A 13,556-nucleotide genomic window follows, 5' to 3' on the forward strand; every position below is an offset into this window, starting at 1 on the left:
AAGTGGTGAACATATTCCTACTTGCAAGGAGCATATATTTTAAAATACATTCTAAATGGATATATGACCTTAATATTAAAGACCGTACTATTAAAAAAAATTAGAAGTATATTATATACCTCTCACAACTATGGGTAGGTGATATATTCTTAATCAAACAAGGAATAGAGACAATTACAAAAGATAAAGTAAATAACCTTGATTCTGTGAAACTGAAAAGCGTCTATGCAAACAAAATATGCCAAGGATAAGAAGGGAAGAGGTCAAAAGGGAAAAACATCTTTGTATGACATTTCTCTGATAAGGATTTGATATGTAAGATATATTAACAATTAATAGATATATGTATATATAGGCTATATTATATACTATTTGTTATACGGGATGACTTTCTGGGAAGGAGAGGGATACTAGAGGAAGTTATATGATATAAAAAAGACATCAATAAAAACTTATTTAAAACAAAAAAAATTGAGGAGTGACCCTCTGGCTCTAAAGGTGGTCAAATAAGAGGGTCTTTCGGTTATATGTTAGTTCAATTTAGGGAGCTGAGGTCACTTACTGCTAACTCTTATTTTTCCCAACAACGGATTAAGTGGAGAGACAGGACAGATGTCTATTAATATGAGTAAAGTTAGATTTAACAAATGTAACAGAGAGTATTTGGCTATGCTTCACCACTCATACCAACATTACCACAAGGTAACAAGACAAGGGGATGTGTTCTCTAGTTAGTTGTGTGACAGGAGAATCACTCTGGATCTTTAAAGGGATGAAGAATTGTAGGTCTGGAGAAGCCACTCCAATCCAATAAACATTAATTATGCACCTTCTGTGTGACAGGCACGGTACTAAGTGCTAGCCCTTAAAGTACAATTAAATTAAATTAAAGTACAATTAATTAAATACAGTTAGATACAATTAATCAAAAGAGAGACAATCCTTGCTCTCAAAGATCTTATAATCTAAAGGGGGAGATAACACACCAAAGGAGGTGGAAGGGATGGAACCAGAGGGGGCATCTTGTTTGGTGGAACCACGTAGGGCAGCAGATGCAAAGTGGATTGATCTGAGAATCCAGTTCCTATCCTGTAGAAAAGAAGGCATTGGGAGGAGTCTGATACTCTTCCCTCCAGCCCTCCAAACAGAGGGGAGAGGAGACTGAGGCAGGTGATGTCAATTAAGTCTTGAGTTAGCACCCTGGTGGTGAGTTTAGAAGTGATGAGCTTCTCCTGGGAGGGGCCTCTGGTTCTGTTGAATTGAAACCTGTCAGGGCGGCCCTTGAGCCTGACCAGCCCCCTTCTCTAGCAATGATGGGACCACAGACGAGAGCTTGGGGATCCCAAACAGCTCAGATGATAAGCAGGAGCAGAAGCCCTTCCCAGTTTAGAGCAGAGAACAGATAGGAGCTACGCTTGAGCAGAGTCAAGCTGTTGACACTTTTCTCCTTTTGCTAGCAGTGCAAGCAGGTGTGATTAAGCATCTGAACTGGCCTGTAATTTAGAGTTATAGGGGACTTTAGAGACTAAACCATTTCCCTCATTAAACAGATGAAGAACTAAGGCCAAGAGAGGTTGACTAACTTGCTCAGCATTATGCAGCTGGTAAGTGTTTGAGGTAAATTTGAATCTAGACCTTCTTAACTCGAACATACCTATCTGCTAGGTAGTGCTGCTTCTGAGATCAAGGAACAAACAAGAACAACATTTTGCCTCTGAGAGAAGTGGGAAGTGGGGAAGAAGTAACAGTCCTTTTTATGTAAGTCAATTAAACAAAGATTTATATAATGATGCTTTTTTATAATGATGTATTTGATCAACAGCATGAAGGGGGGGAGGTTGGAGCTAGTTGAAAAGGGACCAAATTCATAAGGCCTGATTGGGTAACCTACATATAAAAATTCACAAGATCAAAGAGATAAGCAGTATCTCCCTGGCTCTAAGTGGAGAGAGTCCAGGAACTATTTGTGGGTACTTCACAAAAGAGTATGGTGTATGTAGGGACATGTGCTTGATCTGGTCTTTACTGCTAAATAGAATTGTCAGTAAGGTGAATTTTAGTATTAGTAAGGTGGATTTGTGTGTATAAAATGGATTTTTGTTATTATTTCTTAAGGTTCAGTTTCTCAGGATCCGTGGCCATAACAATCTCTGTTTCCCAGGTATTAGATATGAGTTCCCAGGCTCATGCTTCAAAACATCTCTACCTCACTTGTGCAGCATTATATAAGGATAAATAATATAAACATGGGTGCTTAAATTGTAAACATCCACTGCGACTGCACAGTGAGATATAGGGATGAGGCGATGTAAGCTTGTGAGGCTATTGCTGGCAATATGCTTTCTTTGTCTGATGCCCTATAAAACAGGTGGTCAGTGGTCAGAGAGCTGGGGAACTTTATGGTTGAATGCACAAACTGGAATGCTGTGTGCCTCGATTGGCCCCCATCAAGGCTTGGGAGGGGGGAATTTATGTTTGCCTCAACTAGCCCCCATTGAGGCGTGAAGGGATTTAGGGGATGCACAAGTTGTGCCTGTCTCGATTGACCCCATCATGATGTAGGGGTAGTTGCCCCACACCACCAGCCCCTGCGGGAAGTGTTATTAGGGAATACTGGAGGAGTTTATAGTACTTCCATTATCAGCAATACTGTGTTAGAGAAAACTAGACTAGAATAAAGCTTAATATTAACCCCTCTGAAGCTCTTTTTCCTGTCTGACCTGATCAAGATTGAACCTGTTAGAGGCTGCAGTCCAAACCTCCAGCGCCACCCCCCATCTATTATCTGTTTAACAAGGATATAAGCACAGAACTCAGATGTGATGTGTGTTTGTTTAAGGCAATTTGTTTTTTCCACTGTGAATTTTAAGTCTGCTGGAATTTTCATTTTTTTGCAGTTTGTGTTTTGTTGCCGCTGCTCTTCCTCAAATGTCCTTCTGAACAGAATTGCTTTGTTTCATTGCACCTCTAATTTTATGCTGAAAATGGGTGGTCTTGCTTATTATTGTGCATATTGTGGTGGCTAAGGGATGATATTGGTTGCACTGTTTTATGCCTTGTGATTGTTATTTAAACTACAGTAAGCAGAATGAGTGTTAGATCTTTGGAGCCTGGTGAAATGTGTTAATCTCCATAAACGGACTTGGCTATTAGAGAGACTTTCTGTGTGAAGAGGTGATTTCAGAGGATAAAATCCAAGCTATTATTAGTCGTACAGAAAAATGTTCTAAATCACTCGTTGTTGTTCATTTGTTTCAGTCGTGCCTGACTCTCTGATCCCACTGGGGATTTTCTTGGCATTTCCTTCTCTGCTTATTTTACAGATGAGGAAACTGAGGCAAACAGGGTTAAGTGAGTTGCCCAGGGTCACACAACTAGGAAGTGTGTGAGGCTGGAGTTGAACTCAGGAAGATGAGTCTTTCTGACTCCAGTCCTGGCACTCTATCCACTGTACCACCCAGCTGTCCCTAATAGAGCAATGCAAATTAAAGTTATTCTGAGGTTCTACCTCATACTCCTCAGATTGGGGAAAACGACTAAAAAGGGAAATGATAAACGGAGGGGTTGCAAGTATACTGGCACATTTAGGCCCTGTTGGTAGATTTGTGAATTGGTTCAGTCAATCTGCATAGCAATTTGGAACTATACCCCCAAAGTCACTAAACTAAATGTTCTCTTTGACCCTGAAATACCACTACAAGACCTATATCCCAAAAAGATCAATGAAAGAGGAAAAGACCCATGCGCACAAAAATATTTATAGCAGTTCATTTTGTAATGTCAAACTGGAAACCAAAGGAGTGCTATCAATTGGGGAATGGTTGAACAAGAATATGAATGTAATATAATACTGTAAGAAATTACAACAGGGACAGTTTCAGAGAACCCTATGAAGACTTGAATGAACTGATGCATAATGAAATGGGCGGAACCATGAGAACAAGTTACACAGTAATAGCAACACTGTAAGGACAATTTTGAAAGACTTTAGAACTCTGATCAATGTAATGACCACCCATGATTCCAGAAGACCAATGGGTAAGCATGCTATTGTCAACCCTGACCAAATGACCACAGAGACACGGCAGCTCTACAACTGCTGTTAACCTGTATGAGCTCTCTGTTTTTTTTATTTTTTTTTTAGAGTTATCAAAAACACAGTTAACTCTAAAAACAAAACAAAACAAAATAAAACCAAAGAGCTAACAGTGGTTATAAGCAAAAAGCTTTCTTTATTCCACTGGAGGAGGGAAACTAGATACATGTTCTGGGCCTCCTGCCCCACCCCCGCCAGCAGGAGACCTGCTTTAGTGTGGACAAATCTCAGTACTTATACCAATGGCTACTCAGTGAGCTGTACCCCTGACAATGGAGAGTAACAGCAACAAGGAGACAAGTTTGATTCATAGCAGGACTTAATGACTAGAACATGAGTACTACATGTGCTTATCCAGGCTCAGGGACCATCTAATGCTGATGTGAAACAATTCTGGGATTTTGCTATGTCTGAGATCATCCAGAGGGTGAGTGTAGCCATAATGGCTTTTGTTTTCTTTGAATGGCTCAGCTTGCCTCATTGAGCCTCTGGACACTGTGGCTTGCTCTTCCGGGGCAGGAGGCCCGGGGAGCATGCCGGGAAGCAGACAGCTTCCTGTGTGAGGAGTCATGGGGCTGGCTGAGGGGAGGTGTTAGCTCCAGAACCTGGTCTACCCTAGGGGGAGGAGCCAACTCAAGAACCAATCGGCCCTGGTCATTTGGGCGGAGCTTGATGATGTCAAAAACCCTATAAGAGGGGAGAGGACAGCTTGAAGATTCTTCTTTCCTTTTTCGGTTGGAGCCAGCGACAGTTACATCGTCAGTTACAGCGACAGTTACATCGTCAGTTACAGTTGCAGCTTCAGTTACAGACACAGACACAGCTGAGGCAGGAGCTGCCAGTAGCAGAGCTGATCTACGGGAGGAAGCTGAACAAAGACTTCAGTCCAGTGGGTAATCTTATTACCATAAAGGGGGAAACATGATTTTGCTTTACGCAATCATGTTTCTCTGTAGCCTCCTGGTTACTCTTTCAAGGCGTACTTATTGGGCCTGGAAGATTATGATCAACATATCAAAATGGGGCTTCTGGTTCATGGGTTGGTTACTGTGGAGCCTAAATAAATGTTTTGATTCTTCTGCCTTCTACTTTGAGAGTTTCTTATATCCGGCGGTTCCGAACCTTTCAGACATGTTTATGATCCTCTTTGAGATTATAAACTCTGCCCTCCTGATACAGTGAGCCACAAAGGATTGTTGTTAACTTAAGCTCAGGACACAGCTTGCTTACTAGGACTTAGTTCTGGAAAACAGTAACAGTAAATTAGTAATTTACTAATGGTAAAAAGAGAGGAGTAAATAGTAAATAATAGTAAATAGTAATAATAGATAATAGTAAAAAGAGTAATAGTAAATTAGTAGTAGTAATAGTAAAAAGTAATAGTAAATAAGAGTAAAATAGTAGTAAATAGTACTAATAGTAAAATGAGAGGAATAAAAAGAGAGAGGTGGTCTTGGCCTGGGGATCCTGATAATACGCATCTCCTAAAATAAAGGTTATAGACTCAGGGCTCAAAATAAGACACTTATGACATGGCCAATGAGAGTATTTGTTTTCCTTGACAATGCATATTTGTTTCAAGGTTTTGGTTTTTCCTTTTTTCAATTGGGTGTAAGGTGAAGTATGAGGGAGAGAAAATATGCATTTGTTAATTTAAAAAAAGAAAAGAAAAGTTATTTAGTTTTTTAAGGCATTCCTACTCAAGGTCCGGAAGAGGAAGACACTGAGGATGACTTTCTTGGTTCTGTGAATAATAATATGGGGGAAAATCAGATATTTATTAATGTTGCAGAGAGAAAGACAGAGCTCTTTCCATGATCTATACATTAACTGAATCAATGGCACATCCCAGCATCCTTAGAGATATAAAAATTGAGAAGAGTACCTAGAAACTAATCATTAGAAATAGGATTAAAATTCAAGACTCTCTTACAAAGGAAGAGATTATTTGAAGATGCTATGACATGCATTTGGAAAAAGCCAACCAAGGAATGTCTATATTAAGAGAACTGGTTACTGAGAAGGAATTACCCACTTAATAGTCTTTAAGAGAGTGGTCAGCTTCTACCTTCTCTCCTTTCCTCTGAGTATCCTCTTCCCTTTGGAAACTTCTCTGGCTTCTGGTCAACTCTGATTGAGAAACCCAAAGTCTCTGGACCTCTAGAAATCACAAACTTGCCTCCAGGGCTGGAAATGTCCATCGCAGAATTGTTGTTCAAAGAATAACAGGGAACAAGTGCAGAGCAGAAGCAACCACTCAAGTTTTGAGATCCAGTCTCAAACTCACCTAGGCTAGTGCCATGTGTGTGTGGTTAATGCCATTTCTGTCTCAGTGGGAAAAGGAACACCTCTTCCCCCACCCCCTCATTGGAAGTCTAAGAGGTATGTAATGTCACACATTCCAGAATGGGGACAGTTTTAGAAAGGACATTGATAAGCTGGAGAGCAACCAGAATAGTAAAGGGCCTCAAGTCTATGATGATTGGTTGAAGGAAATGTGGCTGTTTAATGTGGAGAAGAAAAGACTCAGAAAGTACATAAGAGCATAGGATCATAGATTTAGAGCTAAGATAGATCTTCTAGATCATTGAGTCCAACCTCCTCATATTGTAGATGAGGAAATTGCATGGCCCAATTACACAGCTAGTAAGTATTTGTGGTGGGGATTAGTATAGGTATAAATTATACTAGATAGCTGCTGAGGTCCCTTCAATATCTAGAATTTGTTGATTTCTGAAATTTCTTCCCGAAAACCTTCCACAGGGGTTGCATTCAGCATTCCTAGCCAACACAAAAAGAGCTACGATAAATTCTTTTGTACAATATTCTGTACAAATATCTCCTTTTCCTTTTTTTTGAGAAAAAAAAATCTCTTTGGGATACAGGCCTAGTAGTGGCATTGCTGGATCAAAGGGTTTGCACAGTCTTGCAACCTTTCTGGACATAGTTCTAATTTGCTCTCCGGGATGGTTAAATCAGTTCACAACTCCGTCCATGCTGCGTTAGTATCACACATCCCCTCCGAAATCTGTCATTTCCTTTTCTGTCATATTAGCCTATCTGATAGGTAGAAAGTGGTACCTCGGTTATTTTAACTTGCATTTCTCTAATCAATCGTGATTTTACTTTTGTATTTTATTTTCTCCAATTACATGTAAAGACAATTTTTAACATTTATTTTTAATAAAATTGTGAGTTCCAAATTTTTTCCCTCTTTCCTCTCCTTTCCTCCCCTCCCTTTTCCCTAAGATGGTAAGTAATTTGATATACCTTATATACGTGTAATCATATAAAACATATTTCAGTATTAGTTATGTTAGAAAAGAAAAAAACAGAACAAAAGGGAAAAAAGTTAAAAAATAAAGAAAGTGAAAACAGTATGCTTCAATCTGAAAGACTCCATCAGTTTTTTCTCTGGATGTGGATAGCATTTTTCCATCATGAGTCTTTTGGAATTGTCTTGGATCATTATTGCTGAGAAAAGCTAAGTCAATCATAGCTGATCATCGCACAATGTTGCTGTTACTGTGTACAATATTCTCCTGGTTCTGTTCACTTCATTTTGCATCAGTTCATGTAAGTCTTTCCAGGTTTTTCTGAAATTTGCCTGCTCATCATTTTTTATAGCACAATAGCATTCCTTTGCATTCATATTCTTGTTTAGCCATTCCCTTAATTTCCAAGTCTTTGTCACCACAAAAAGAGCTGCTATAAATATTTTATTCATGCGGGTCCTTTTCCCTATTGTATGATATTTTTGGGATACAGACCTAGTGGTGGTATTACTGGGTGAAAGGGTATGTACAGTTTGATGCCCTTTGGGCATAGTTCCAAATTGTCCTCCAGAAGGGTTGGATCAGTTTACAACCCCACCAATAATGCATTAGTGTCCCAATTTTGCCATATCTTCTCCAACATTCATCATTTTCCTTTTCTGTCTTATTAGCCAATATGATAGGTATACCTCAGAGTTGGTACCTCAGAGTTGTTTTAATTTGCATTTCTCTAATAAATAGTGATTTAGAGCATTTTTCATATGACTATAGATAGCTTTGATTTCTTCATTTGAAGAAATGTTCCTATCCTTTGACCATTTGCCAATTGGGGAATGACTTATATTTTTATAAATTTAACTCAATTCTTTATATATTTGAGAAATGAGGCCTTTATCACAGATACTTGCTATAAAAATTATTTCTCAGCTTTCTGCTTTTCTTCTAATCTTAGTTACATTGGTTTTGTATGTGCAAAAATGTTTTAATTTAATATAATCAAAGGTATCCATTTTACATCTTGTAATGCTCTCTTTTGTTTCATCACAAATTCTTCCCTTCTCCATTGATATGAAAGGTTAAGTATACTACGCTCTCCTAATTTGCTTATGGTATCATTCTTTATGTCTAAATCATGAACCTATTTTGACCTTATCTTGGTATACAGGGTAAGATGTTAGTCTATACTTAGTTTCTGCCATACTATTTTCCAGTTTTCTCAATTTTTTCTCAAATAGGGAGTTCTTAATCCAGAAGCTGGAGTAGATTACTATTGTCATAGATACTACTGTATCTTGAGTACCAAATTTATTCCACTGATCCACTACTCTATTTCTTAGCCAGTACCACATAGTTTTGATGACTTATAGTATAAATATAGCATATTTATACTATATACTATATACTTTATAGTATAGTTTTAGCTCTGGTATACGTTGATCACCTTAATACCCATTTTTTTCCATTAATTCATATGATATTCTTGACCTTTTGTTCTTCCAGATGAATTTTGCGATTATTTTTCCTAGCTCTATAACATATTTTTTGGTAGTTTGATTGGTATGGCACTGAATAAGTAAATTAATTTAGGTAGAATTGTCATTTTTTGTTGTATTTGCTCAGCCTACCAATGAGCAATTGATATTTTTCCAATTGTTTAGATCTGACTTTATTGTATGAAAAGTGTTTTGTAATTGTGTTAATATAGTTCCTGGGTTTGTCTTAGCAGGTAGACTCCCAAGTATTTCATATTGTCAATTATTTTAAATGGACTTTCTCTTTCTATCCCTTTGTTAGTAATATATAGAAACTCTGATGATTTATGTGGGTTTATTTTATTTCCTGCAACTTTTCTAAAGTTGTTAATTATTTCAATTAGTCTTTTAGTTGATTCTCTAGGATTCTCTAAATATAACGTCATATCATCTGCAAAGAAGGATAGTTTTGTTTCTTCATTGTTTTTTTTAATTCCTTCAATTTCTTTTTCTTTTATTGCTAAAGCTAACATTTCTAGTACAATACTGAATAATAGTGATGATAGTAGGCATCCTTGTTTCACACCTTATCATATTGAGAAGGCTTCTAGCTTGTCCCCATTACATATAAGGCTTGTGGATGGTTTTAGATAGATACTACTTAATTTAAGGAAAGTTCCATTTATTCCTATGCTCGCTACTGTTTTCAATAGGAATGAGTACTGTATTTTGTCAAAAGCTTTTTCTGTATCTATTGAGATAATACGATTTCTGTTGGTTTTGTTATTGATATAATCAATTAGGCAGACAATTTTCCTGCCCCAAATTCTTGAATTCTCTCTCTCCTTCTCTCTGTCTCCCTCTCTCCCTCTGTCACCTTTCACCCTGTCCCTCCTCACAAGTGTTTAACTTCTTACCACTGACTCCCCCAATCTACCTCCCTTCTATCAAACACTCTTCTCTCATCCCCATCCCTTCTTATTTCACTATAGAGTAAGATAGAGTTCTATATCCAATTGAATGTGTATGTTATTCCCTCTTTGAGCCGATTCTGGTGAGAGAAAGCTTCAAGTGTTGCCCACCATTCCCTCCACCCCAATCTTGCCCACCACAGTGATAGCTCTTTCTCACCTCTTTTATGTAAAATAATTTATCTCATTTTGTCTCTCCTTTCCCTCTTCTCCCAGTGCAATCTTCTTTCTTGCCCTTTAATTTTACTTTTTTGGATATCATCTCATCATAGTCAAATCACACTCGTTCCCTCTGTCTAATGTACATGCCCTAATAGCATTAAAGTTCTTAAAAGTTACAAGTGTCATCTTCCCATGTAGAAATATAAACAGTTTAACCTTATGTTTCCTCTTCCTTGCTTACCTTTTTCTGCTTATCCTGAGTCTTGTTTGTATAAGATTTTTTTTAACTTTATAGATTTTTATTTTTAGTTTACAACACTCAGTTCCACATGTTTTTGAGTTCCAAATTTTCTTCCCCTCCTTCCACTCCCCCCTGCCCCCCCCACAATGGCATGGAATCCAATATAGGTTCCACATATACCTTCGCATTAAACTTATTTACACAGTACTCAAGTTGTAAAGAAGAATTATAACCAATAGCATGAATCATGAGAAAGAAGAAACAAAACCAAAAAAAAGAGAGAGCAAATTCTGCATTCAGACTCCATAGTTCTTTCTCTGGATGTAGATAACTCTTTCCATCATGAGTCCTTTGGAGCTGTCTTTGAACCTTGTATTGCTGAGAAGAGCCAAGTCTATCAAAGTCAGTCATCACAGAAGTAATATGTCTGTGGTTGTGTACAATGTTATCCTGGGTCTGCTCCCTTCACTCAGCATCAGATCACATAGGTCTTTCCAGGTTATTATGAAGTCTGTATCTTCCCCATTTCTTATAGCACAATAGTATTCCATTACATTCATATACCACAACTTGTTTAGCCATTCCTCAATTGATGGGCATCCCCTTGTTAGCCAATCTGACAGGAGAGATGTGGTACCTAAGAGTTGTTTTGATTTGCATTTTTTCATATGCCTATAGATATCTTTAGTTTCTTCCTCTGAAAACTGCCTGTTCATGTCCTTTGACCATTTCTCAATTGGGGAATGACATGTACTCCTAAAATTTGGCTCAGTTCCCTGTATATTTTAGATATGAGGTCTTTATCAGAGACACTAGTTGCAAAGATTTTCTCCCAAATTTCTGCTTCCCTCCTAATCTTTGTTGCATTGGTTTTGTTTATACAAAAACTTTTCAATTTAACATAATCAAAATTATCCATTTCACATTTTGTAATGCTGTCTACTTCTTGTTGTGTCATGAATTCTTCCCTTTCCCATAAATCTGATAGGTAAACTATTCCTTGCTCTCCCAAATTGCTTATAGTATCAGCCTTTATTCCTAAATCATGAACCCATTTTGACTTTATTTTGGTATATGGTGTAAGGTATTGGTCTATGCCCAGTTTCTACCCTACCATTTTCCAATTTTCCCAGCAGTTTTTGTGAAACAGTGAATTCTTAGCCCAGGAGCTGGCCTCTTTGGGTTTATCAAAGAGTACATTGCTATAGTCGTTGACTACTGCATCTTGTGTACCTAACCTATTCCACTGATCCACCACTCTGTTTCTTAGCTAGTACCAAGTAGTTTTGATGACTGCTGCTTTATAGTACAGTTTGATATCTGGTATGGCTAGGCTACCTTCCCTAGCATTTCTTTTCATTAATTCCCTTGATATTCTGGACCTTTTGTTCTTCCAGATGAATTTTGTTGTTATTTTATCCAGCTCTGTAAAATAATATTTTGGTAGTTCGATTAGTATGGCACTGAATATGTAGATTAATTTAGGTAAAATTGACATTTTTATTATGTTAGCTTGGCCTAACCATGAGCAACTGATGTTTTTCCATTTATTTAGATCTGACTTTATTTGTGTGAGAAGTGTTTCATATTTATGTTCATATAGGCCCTGGGTTTGTCTTGGCAGATAGACTCCCAAATATTTTATAGCATCTATAGCAACTTTAAATGGAATTTCTCTTTCTATCTCTTGATGTTGGGCTTTGTTAGTAATGTATAGGAATGCCGAGCATTTATGTGGGTTTATTTCATATCCTGCAACTTTGTTAAAGTTGTTTATTATTTCAAGTAGCTTTTTACTTGATTCTCTAGGATTCTCTAAGCAAATCATCATATCATCTGCAAAAAGTGATAATTTAGTTTCTTCTTTGCCTATCCTTCAATTTCTTTTTCTTCTTTTATTGCTACAGCTAACATTTCTAGTACCAAATTGAATAATAGGGGTGATAATGGACATCCTTATTTCACCCCTGATCTTATTAGGAATGCATCTAGTTTATCCTCATTACATATAATGCTTGGTGATGCTTTTAGGTAGATGCTATTTATAATTTTAAGGAAGGCTCCATTTATTCCTATGTTTTCTAGTGTTTTTAATAGGAATGGGTGTTATATTTTGTCAAAAGCTTTTTCTGCATCTATTGAGATAATCATATGGTTTCTGCTAGTTTTGTTGTTGATATGATCAATAATGCTGATAGTTTTCCTAATATTGAGCCAGCCTTCCATTCCTGGAATAAATCCTACCTGGTCATAGTGTATTATTCTCCTGAAAAGTTGCGGCAATCTTTTTGCTAGCATTTTATTTAAAATTTTTTGCATCAGTATTCTTTAGGGAAATTGGTCTATAATTTTCTTTCTCTGTTTTGACTCTTCCTGGTTTAGGTATTAGTACCATATTGTGTCTTAAAAAGAATTTCGTAGGACTCCTTCTTTACCTATTTTCCCAAATTGTCTATAAAGTATGGGAATTAATTGTTCTTTAAATGTTTGAGGGAATTTACATGTAAAACCATCTGGCCCTGGAGACTTTTTCCTAGGGAGTTCATTGATGGCTTGCCCAGTTTCTTTTTCTGAGATGGGGTTATTTAGGTATTTATTCTGTTAACCTGGGCAATTTATATTTTTGTAAATATTCATCCATTTCCCTAAAGTTGTCAAATTTATGGGCATACAATTGGGCAAAATAATTCCTAATTGTTGTTTTAATTTCCTCTTCATTGGAGGTGAATTCACCCTTTTCGTTTTTGATACTGGTAATTTGGTTTTCTTCTTTTTTTAATCAAATTGACCAAAGGTTTATCAATTTTATTGGCTTTTTTCATTAAACCAGCTCTTAGTTTCATTTATTAGTTCAATAGTTTTCTTGATTTCAATTTTATTAATCTCTCCTTTGATTTTCAGTATTTCTAATTTGGTATTTAATTGGGGATTTTCAATTTGTTCGTTTTCTAGCTTTTTCAGTTGCATGCCCATTCATTGATCTCCTTTTTCTCTATTTTATTCATGTAAGCATTTAGAGATATAAAACTTCCCCAAGAACTGCTTTTGCTGCACCCCTTAAGTTTTAGTATGTTGTCTCATAGTTGTCATTCTTTTTAATGAAGTTATTGTTTCTATGATTTGTTCTTTGGCCTACTCATTCTTTAGGATTAGATTATTTAGTTTCCAATTAATTTTTAGTTTATCTTTCCATGGTCCTTTATTACACATAATTTTTATTGCATCATGATCTGAAAAGGATGTATTGACTATTTCTGCCTTTCTGCACTGGATTGTGAGATTTTTATGCCCTAGTACATGGTCAGTTTTTGAGTATGTGCCATGTACCACTGAGAAAAA

This window comes from Trichosurus vulpecula, chromosome 4, assembly GCF_011100635.1.
Source record: "Trichosurus vulpecula isolate mTriVul1 chromosome 4, mTriVul1.pri, whole genome shotgun sequence".
Taxonomy (NCBI): Eukaryota; Metazoa; Chordata; class Mammalia; order Diprotodontia; family Phalangeridae; genus Trichosurus; species Trichosurus vulpecula.